This window comes from Oculina patagonica, chromosome 7, assembly GCF_052425735.1.
Source record: "Oculina patagonica isolate OP01 chromosome 7, crgOcupat, whole genome shotgun sequence".
In the NCBI taxonomy this organism is placed as follows: domain Eukaryota; kingdom Metazoa; phylum Cnidaria; class Anthozoa; order Scleractinia; family Oculinidae; genus Oculina; species Oculina patagonica.
In genome coordinates this window covers 27,217,940-27,228,471 of record NC_135764.1, presented here as the reverse complement: position 1 = coordinate 27,228,471, position 10,532 = coordinate 27,217,940, and the positions used below count along the sequence as shown (strand labels likewise).

Sequence of the window (10,532 nt, the reverse complement as noted above, 5' to 3'; positions counted from 1 at the left end):
TTTCTTCTTTCTATATATTAAAATAGATTCGGCAAATGTTGAGTTTGGATGATCAACGGCCAAGAAGTTCGAAGGTATGTTAACGATGTTTTGAACAGTCTCAAATTTACTACAAAATGAAAGGCTAATAACTCCACTGTTATCTCGATTTAGAACAAGCCATTTACCATGAACAAAGCTTGTTCATTGGTGAATTGATTCCATTAATAAAAAAATTGGGGAAATGTAACCGTTAAGAATAAAAAATTATGGAACCTCTAGTAAATTGGCCATTTCAGCGCCATTTCAGCGGTTTAGCTCATTTAACAGCAAATAATCGGGAGAAACATGAAAGGGTTACAGTCGTTTATAATAAGCAGTTTCCATGTATTCTTTGCTTATCTTAAACAAATACATGATCTTTGCCAAAGATATGGCGATTTTTGAGCGTACGATCGTTTCTCCAAATTTTTATGTCGGCAACTTTATTTTATTTGTTGTCGAGATTATACGCTGTTGTTATTCAATATTCGTTTCACAAGAACTTCTGTTGCTCGCATTTCCCAAATCACTGTTTAAGAAATTGCCCATTCCGTTACAGGGTCATTCTTACTTTTTCTTTAAAAATTACTAGGAAAGCAAGAATGTCATAGAACGGTTTATACTAGTGAAAACACCTGTCAGACATAACTTAAACTGTTTGTGTTATCTGGCTGTTTTCCCAAATATGCAAATTAAGGAATTCTTAAAGTGCCTATCTTTAACTATTTCACGCTTAAAGATTCCTCTAAATCTTTTCGCTTACCTTTTTGCCAAACGAAGTTTTGTGTCTCCAGGCAGAATGCTCGTTATCAGCAATGAAAGTCGAAGAGATACAGAAGCTCGAGTAAAATTCTAACTGCTGTGAAATGAACATCGTTTGAGCTTGACGTGTATTTATAGATTGCGCTCGAGCTCCGTTAATTAAGTTTATTCATTTGGCGATCAGATAAAAATCAATGAATGATCAGAGTTATTTCTAAGTCCATTTCTAAGCACGAGAAACACGGAAGTTTGTTTCAGAAGCATTTATGCATAGAAATACCGGTTTATTTTTGAGCGGTAAATCTGCATTTATAATAGCTGGGAGTTTGGGGTGTTTTTTGGTGTTGTATTTTTTTTGAGGGGGCTCGGGGGGGGAGGGGGGGGGCTCGGGGGGTGTGGAAGTGGTGCCTTCGTATCCTCTTTTGTTGTTTTACACAGTGGCCTGAATTTGGAACAGTTCGGGAAATGGATTATCAATTACTCTTCGTTATGCCATGTCACCCCTTAATGTGGGAGCACCGCGCCTCAATTCACGATAAAAAATTTATGGCCGCCCGGTCCATTTATGTAGTTCTCCGCCAGGTCTCTCAATAGGCAGGTTACGAGCCTAGTTGCCCATCAGGCCGGAGCTCATACCGATTTCCGCAACGTGAAGCGACAACGAGTATTTTTACTCCACCCGGATGGGATGCTATTCCATCGCAGGGTTACCTCCCTTCCCGAAAAGCTAAAGATTGACTGGTAATCATTTTTACACCTGGGCTAGGAAAGGGACTCTGGGAGTTGAGAGGCTTTCCAAAGAACTTTTAAACGCATTGTCTCCCAAAAGCTCTATCCAGGACTGTTTGGTCCAGAGTCCAGCGCAGTGACCATTATTAGGCCATCACGCTCCCCAACCGTGTAAGAAAGTGCAAAAATCTGCTTGGGGTAAGCCCTGGGGTTGTACAGTTTGGTACGAAATGTGGGCTTTTAAATGTGGTAGGTCTTATATCCGTGGTTGGGGTGCGGTGGCTTAAAGCGACATTAAAAAACTTCTTGTTTTCTGAAAAACGTTTTCATAAACTGATTTGAATTACATTAATGAATTAAAGGGACAGTGTCACCAAGATTTAATAAAATTTAAAACTCTCAAGACGGTAACCTGGTAGGAAAAAAGTGGCCTTAAACTTTGACAGTTGACTTGGAAGAGATATATGGGCCTTGAATTGGGAGGGCTTATGAGAGAAAAGGATAAAAAGGGGAATTTCACAGAATCTGCTCAACAGCGTACTCTCGAATTTATCTGCCCACTGTCTTTCTCTCTCCAGGTTTTGGTAAGGCCAGACCGCTATGAGTGGATTTACAATTCATATTAACACTTTTTTGAGATTTTTAAATCCCGGTTCGGGCTTTGAATTGTGGGGATATTGCGTTGAGTTCTTCGGAAAGCCTCTGTAATATCATACCGTATTTACTCGAATAAGCGCCGCCCCCGAATATGCGCCGCCCTCGAATAAGCGCCGCATTTCGGACAAAAAAGTTAATAAGCGCCGCCCCCGGCGCCGCAGTCCCGATGCGGCGCTTATTCAAGGAAATCAGTTGAACTAGAAACAGAACTACAAAGCAACTCTTAAACAAACTTGGATATTTCTTTCCATCAAAAGCGACGTTCTGCAGTTCAAAGTGCTTGTTTTACCGCTCAGCTTTTCTATTGAACATTCTTCAGTACAATCTTCAGCAAGAGACGACTTTTGGCAATCAGGGGACCCTATTTTAATAAATGTAAAGGATTAGATTCTTTGTGGCGTCAAACTTTTTAATAAGCGCCGCCCTCAAATAAGCGCCGCCCTCGAATAAGCGCCGCACTGGAGGCGTAAAAAATTTAATAAGCGCCGCGGCGCTTATTCGAGTATTTACGGTAGTCCCTTTCTACACCTAGGTCGGCGATAAGGACATACGTGATGTAAGTCATGACGCATCACGAGAGATGTCCTTATGGAGAGGTTCGACTTTAATAAAAAAAAAAAAAGTCCGAGATAACAAAAACAGCTAAGTTCTCACCTGCTTTTTTTTTGTAAAAATCTGGACGAAAAACATTTGTATCTTTTAACTTGCCCTAAAAATAATTGATTCGAAATTCATTTCAAATCAATGAGGAAAATGTGTTAGCTTCACTGTTATTATGTTGTTCTTGCCGCGAGTAAGCCACGCCTTCTTCGAACACGATAATTACTGATGACACAAACGTAAAGTCATGTTCATTTCAAAATCAGCTCGCATTATGCTTATTAACAGATGAGCTCTTTTGTTCAACATTCAGACCACTGTGTCAGAGATCTAAAGAGGATTCGGAGGCACCACTTCGAATTCCGCCCCCCTCCCCCCGCCTTCCTACAACAACACCAAAAAAAAACCCCAAACTCCCAGCTATTATAAATGCAGTTTTACCGCTAGAAGCCGAGTATTTTTTAACCGCGTCAGTCAATAATAAACCGGTATTTCTATGCATAAATGCTTCTGAAACAAACTTCCGTGTCCCTCGTGCTTAGAAATGGACTTTAATAACTCTGATCATTCATTGATTTTTATCTGATCGCCAAATGAATAAACTTAATTAACACATTTAAAAGCCCACATTTCGTACCAAACTGTACAACCCCAGGGCTTACCCCAAGCAGATTTTTGCACTTTCTTACACGGTTGGAGAGCGTGATGGCCTAATAATGGTCACTGCGCTGGACTCTGGACCAAACAGTCCTGGATAGAGCTTTTGGGGGACAATGCGTTTAAAAGTTCTTTGGAAAGCCTCTCAACTCCCAGAGTCCCTTTCCTTACCCAGGTGTAAAAATGATTACCAGTCAATCTTTAGCTTTTCGGGAAGGGAGGTAACCCTGCGATGGAATAGCATCCCATCCGGCTGGAGTAAAAAATACTCGTTGTCGCTTCACGTTGCGGAAATCGGTATGAGCTCCGGCCTGATGGGCCACTAGGCTCGTAACCTGCCTATTGAGAGACCTGGCAGAGAACTACATAAATGGAAAGGGGCCATAAATTTTTTATCGTGAATTGAGGCGCGGCGCTCCCACATAAAGGGGTGACATGGCATAACGAAGAGTAATTGATAATCCATTCCCCGAACTGTTCCAAATTCAGGCCACTGTGTAAAAGAACAAAAGAGGATACGAAGGCACCACTTCCACACCCCCCGAGCCCCCCCCCCCCCCCCCGAGCCTCCTCAAAAAAAAAAAAAAAACACCAAAAAACACCCCAAACTCCCAGCTATTATAAATGCAGATTTACCGCTCAAAAATAAACCGGTATTTCTATGCATAAATGCTTCTGAAGCAAACTTCCGTGTCTCCCGTGCTTAGAAATGGACTTAGAAATAACTCTGATCATTCATTGATTTTTATCTGATCGCCAAATGAATAAACTTAATTAACGGAGCTCGAGCGCAATCTATAAATACACGTCAAGCTCAAACGATGTTCATTTCACAGCAGTTAGAATTTTACTCGAGCTTCTGTATCTCTTCGACTTTCATTGCTGATAACGAGCATTCTGCCTGGAGACACAAAACTTCGTTTGGCCAAAAGGTAGGCGAAAAGATTTAGAGGAATCTTTAAGCGTGAAATAGTTAAAGATAGGCACTTTAAGAATTCCTTAATTTGCATATTTGTGAAAACAGCCAGATAACACAAACAGTTTAAGTTATGTCTGACAGGTATTTTCACTAGTATAAAACCGTTCTATGACATTCTTGCTTTCCTAGTAATTTTTAAAGAAAAAGGAAGAATGACCCTGTTACGGAATGGGCAATTTCTTAAACAGTGATTTGGGAAATGCGAGCAACAGAAGTTCTTGTGAAACGAATATTGAATAACAACAGCGTATAATCTCGACAACAAATAAAATAAAGTTGCCGACATAAAAATTTGGAGAAACGATCGTACGCTCAAAAATCGCCATATCTTTGGCAAAGATTATGTATTTGTTTAAGATAAGCAAAGAATACCTGAAAACTGCTTATTATAAACGACTGTAACCCTTTCACGTTTCTCCCGATTATTTGCTGTTAAATGAGCTAAGCTGCTGAAATGGCGCTGAAATGGCCAATTTACTAGAGGTTCCATAATTTTTTATTCTTAACGGTTACATTTCCCCAATTTTTTTATTAATGGAATCAATTCACCAATGAACAAGCTTTGTTCATGGTAAATGGCTTGTTCTAAATCGAGATAACAGTGGAGTTATAAGCCTTTCATTTTGTAGTAAATTTGAGAGTGTTCAAAACATCGTTAACATACCTTCGAACTTCTTGGCCGTTGATCATCCAAACTCAACATTTGCCGAATCTATTTTGATATATAGAAAGAAGAAAGATAGTTCTTTATAACTATACCAAGTATGATCGAGAAACTGTGACGGCAGGTTCAGTGTCGAAGTAACAAGAACACCTTTGATCCGCCATGTTGGCGGGCCGTCACGGACGCTTCAAATCGGCCTTCTCGATATTTTCCAAAATAAAAAGAATTGAAACTTTTTAATATCCATTTGGTAGTTAGGACCCTAAAACAAGACTGCATGCCAAATTTCAGCGAAATCGGTGAGGTACGGTGTCCGCGAACTTTTAAAAAAGCTCGAAAATTATGGAGTATTACACTTAAAAGCGCTAAAACGCCTTTTGACGAGAAACCGAACATTTTTGCCAAGAAACTGAACAGGATCTGCCAGGCGTCCGCTTCCCCGTCCGCATCAGGCCCAGAACGCCAAGCGAACCGTGCACGTCAGTCCCACAACACCAAGCGAACCGTGCACGACCAAGGACGAGGACGCCTGGGGACGAGGCAGATCCAATATGGCCTACTCGACAACTCGACACGCACCGCCGACTCATCCCCAGGCTCTCTCGCAGAAGACCACGTGACACAAGCAAACCCACACACAAATAAATAAATAAATCCCGCAGTCGATAACAATGTGGAGGCTTTGCCCCCACAAAAACAAGGACTACTAAAAACGAAACCTTATGTTAAATGTGAACCCGGCCAGTGTCTAGTCTAGAAATAGTCTTCTGATTTGGGGAGTCCCGGCGTATCCAATCGAACAAAATCGAACCAAAAATCAATCGAACCCAATCGAACACTAATCGTTCGATTGGGTTCGGTAATCGAACAAAATCCAACATCTATTTTGCTGTGAGTTCGATTTTCGAACCAATCGAACCAATCGAACCAATCGAACACAATCGAACACAATCGAACTCAATCCGATTCGATTTTGTTCGGAATCCGTCTTTTGATAAGTAAATCACGCAAGACTAATCAGGGGGATGGTGCACCGTACAAAATGTCCGCAATATAAACAAACAGGAGTTCGGTCATCTAACGTTCGATTGAGTTCGATTGTCGACTGTTCGGCAATCGAACGTTCGATTTTGTTCGATTATCGACTGTTCGATAATCGAACGTTCGATTTTGTTCAATTGGCCAAATTTTATTGTGAGTTCGATTATGTTCGATTACCGAACCCAATCGAACGATTGGTGTTCGATTGGGTTCGATTACCGAACGTTCGATTGCATACGCCGGGGGGAGTGTGCTGACGTGGCTGAAATGGAAAACAAATTTTGTTCTCTGCAGTCGACTGATCTATAATTAGGAGGCTTGTTGATTATAAAGCATGATTTCAAGTTCTAGTGAGTTATTTCCATATCGTTTGTTGTGATGTAGCAGCATATAAGTAAAGAATTGCGGGATTGACCGGCAAAAACAGTACTACTGAATCACACGTGGTTTAGAAAAAAACACAAATCAGTAATATGAGGACTGGATGAAACAAGAGATTTCGGCCACACAAGCTTGAAATTCCAAACGTCATTGAATTTTCCATCATTGTGCTGAATTCGTTGTTAAACACAGCATGCGCCTTGCAATTACGCCCTTCTTTGTAACTAGAAACAATAACGTGCGCTCTCTAGCCTGGAAGGCAAATACATAATGTCTGATTCCGGATATGCAATTCTCGATGCGTTCCCATGGTTACACCTTACGTCAAACCACCAGAATTCCGTGTAAATATGTCGGTGATTGGGTCAGCGAGGCTCAAAATGCCTCAAACAAGAAAGAAAGGGCTGTACCACTTAAGATTTTCCACTTTCATACATGCTTAGCCAGATTTTTGGACTTGTATGTAACACTGGCGTCTAAGTTTAAAAGAGTTTTTTTTGTGTGAAAACACATTTTATGGGAGGTGTCCATGGTTATTAGTGGATGTTCAATCCACCGTTAATTAAAAAAAAGATGGAGATGGCGGCTGAACATTTTTACCACAATACATTGCTAACCTAACACATCCGATAAAAAACATAGAAACTCTAAAAATATTTTTCTGAAATTTGTCCCTGTACCAACATAGCCTGCGAGCAGGCTCCCGATCTGATCGGCGAGCGAAGCGAGCCGAGAAGGGACTGGGGGAGAAATAATCTCCTTTTCTTCCCTCCCCCTCCTTTTTAAGCGATGACGTGAACTGATGACGTCATCGCTTTAATGCAGGCACCCGATCGACCGGATCCGTTTAGCGCAATTGAACAGAAATCAAGTTTAACCAGGTTTAACTTAATAACAAGAAATCGCCGCGTAGAACACAAAAGCAAAATACTCCCGTGCAGTTAGAATGGAACACTACAATGTATAAACGAAAGAGACTAAATTTTATATGATGTGATTTATTGGATTTAGTAGACAGGATTTTTTTAATTCTTAGAAGATACAGGGCCGCTGTGAGCAAGAGACCGTTTGACCTTTCTCGCAGCTTAAAAGCTAGCTCCCGCGTATCGTATGTCGTTTATCGCAAGTCACTCTATAATATAACGTAATCTTTGTTGAGTCAACATAGGGAAATCTAAAAATATATACATAAAATAAAATGTTACTGTTGTACAATTGAGCAACTGTGATCTACGGAGAAAATGTATTTTTAACTTTGCATCCTTGAGCTGTGAATTCATAACTACTGTATTTATTTGAATTCCATCAGATCCTAACTATGCTATTTATACAACCACTAACATTGCTTCTTAGGTTCAAAAAAAGGTAAGCTGCAGTTGGATAACAGTCTTAATCACGAACAAGGCGTCAGCTACTTTCATTTACGTTAAGTTTTTGACAAATTTCCTCAGAAAATTATGTAAGACCCCTTGTGAAACGTCATCGCTTCTGCATGTATTACATGCCGTTTATTCTTCCTGCTTTCTTTTCACCCCATCCTCGACCGGAGAGCCTGTTCACAGCCTAACTTTTACGTGCGTTTCTATTTTTGTTTTTAGGTATTTCGTGGGCTAAGAATTATGGGTAAATGTACCAGTCGCCATCTTTTTGCGTAGCTCCTTACAATGGCAACTTCGCCCTTCCCAGCCTGCCCCGCACGCAACCTCCATATCATTTCTCCCCAGTCTTTCATCACCTTTGAGAACGAATAAGTAGGGGCTGGGAACGAATCTGCTCACAGTACAGAAATTCTTCTAAATAAAACGACGAATTCTTCAATTCAAGAAGCTCATGACTATTCTATATTGAGTTATCATAAGCTAAAGGTCATGGATTACAATCACACGCGTATAATATTATGGACCAAGCTCTGTAAAAAAAGAGGAACACGGAAAGACAAAAAGAAGGAAAGGAGGAGAATCGGGAAGGGGTGGTTGGATTTTTGATATGAGCCCGCCCTCAGAAAGAGGGTAGAATTTAGCCATGAAAATTAGTTACCAGGCTCCAGCTGTTAGAAAACTGAGTACTGCGAAGCAGGATAAGACCAAGTTTCTGTTTCTTTTCGTAGAACTTTATTTTGTTTACACTACTAATTTTTAGGTGCTATAGTTTGAGATGAAATGCAAAACTAAAAGAGAAAAACCCTTCATGAAATCTATTTATAAAACGTAACTATTCGTTATCTTGAACGTATAAGCTTCATTCAAGTGGATATGGCCAGTCCCACTTTACAAGTGCTGGGTCTTACAGTTGAACGGAGTTGTCCGCAGGCTGAGCCCTCTTCAGCTCGGATGCATAATCACTGTGAGTCATTCGAAGTAAGAAACTGTAATGAAGAATTCTCAATACCGCGCCGAGAATACTCAGCGAGCACACGCAGACTGTGACTGGTAACGAGTACCACGTGTTGGAGTGTTGGCTAAAATAGAACAGAAGAATCATCGCGACGTTTTCTAAAACAAACAGAACATTGGAAAGCCAAAGTATCCTTTTACTTTGGTTCTTGGGGTCTGCGTTGTTGTCCACTGAAAAAAGCGCTACAGTAAATTCATCTCTTAGCCAGTGGAGGAAAACGAATATTGGCAAGACTAGCATTGCTTCCAGTCCGTCCTTCCGGACGCCCCAAATGAGGTCAACGGTGAATATTGCACCAGAGTGAAACATCAAAATAGCAAGAATCCACCACTTGTAGCTGACCATGAAAAAGCAAATGGCAAACAGTCGACTGCTGAGTTGAAGTAAGTGACAAATAAAAAGAATGACTTTGTGCTTAACATTCATTTCGATGCCATCAGTCGTGACATCAATTATCTGATCAGCGACTGTGAACGTCCAAGCCAGGCTCAGAAACGAGACAGGCTAAGAAATCATTTGAATGATCTTCACCTGTTCCTCTTGAACGCTCATGGCGTACAGCTGGATTATAAATTGAGGAATGGACTCCAGGACTGCTTCAAAGAAAGCGAGTATTTTGCTTGAACGCAGTATTACCAAAGTTTGGGTTTTATCAACTGACTTGCCTTTCCAAAGTTTCTTCAAGTTTTTCAGACAGAACATAAACGCTTTAAGCCTGGCAAAGGCAACTGTGAATGGATTGAAACCGAGAAGAAAGTCTTTAACACAGTAACTGCATCTGCGGCCTTCAGCATACGCGTTATTTGTGAAGGAGTTAAGGCACGCAAAAGGCAAGCATGGCAAAATGACACACGTAAGCCCCACGCCAAACCATGTTTTGTGATCCGCGCGGTAAAATTCTGCCAGCGTGAGTATGTCGGTGATCGGATCAGCAAAGCTTAAAATGGCTCCAAAGAGAAACATGAAAGTGCTATACCATTTGAGGTCTTGTTCCGCCATAGCGAGTAAAAATCTTTGAAGTAAATAAGAGAACTACTATGTGATATATACCCAGTTATAATATAGGTCAGTTCCGTTTTAAGCCGGTGGACGTCACGTCTGTGAAACGATTTCAAAACGAAAGTCACGCACGAATGATGTTAGGCCCGTCTAGTCTTTAGTGAGATAATCTTTAAACAAGCTGCCATGCACTGGAACACGATTCTTTATTCTAGGAAGCAACGGATATGTTTGCATTGTTTTGAAGGAGAAAGGCCGGATCCGGCATTGACGAGAATTTGGCAATTTATGAACGACGAACAATTTATACAATCACGGCAAAACTGTTCAGGGATTGTGTGAGCAGGAACTCCTCTATGAGAGGCCCTCTTTCTTCCTTGCTTTGCGTGAAAAGCGAATGCTTGTATCTGCTATTGTTATCAAATGTGGTGAATATGTATATCTGCTACTTTGATTCCGTGCAGATCAACACGAACCTATTACGATTTGATTTCATTTGATGAAACCCTTGACCCGCGACCCGCGTAGCCTCATACGCAAAACGCTCTTTGAAACTGTCGCGCAATTTGAAAGGGGCAGTGACTAATTTCGTTTCGCAAGTTCTGGGTACAAAATTGAACTGCCTCGTACGTTTCGTATAACAAATTT

General features: G+C 40.9%; 1 pseudogene; it reads right to left on the bottom strand.

Annotated features, from left to right (window-relative positions):
* Positions 1–8,774: 8,774 nt before the first annotated feature.
* Positions 8,775–10,085, bottom strand: LOC144660630 (uncharacterized; annotated as a pseudogene).
* Positions 10,086–10,532: the final 447 nt, after the last annotated feature.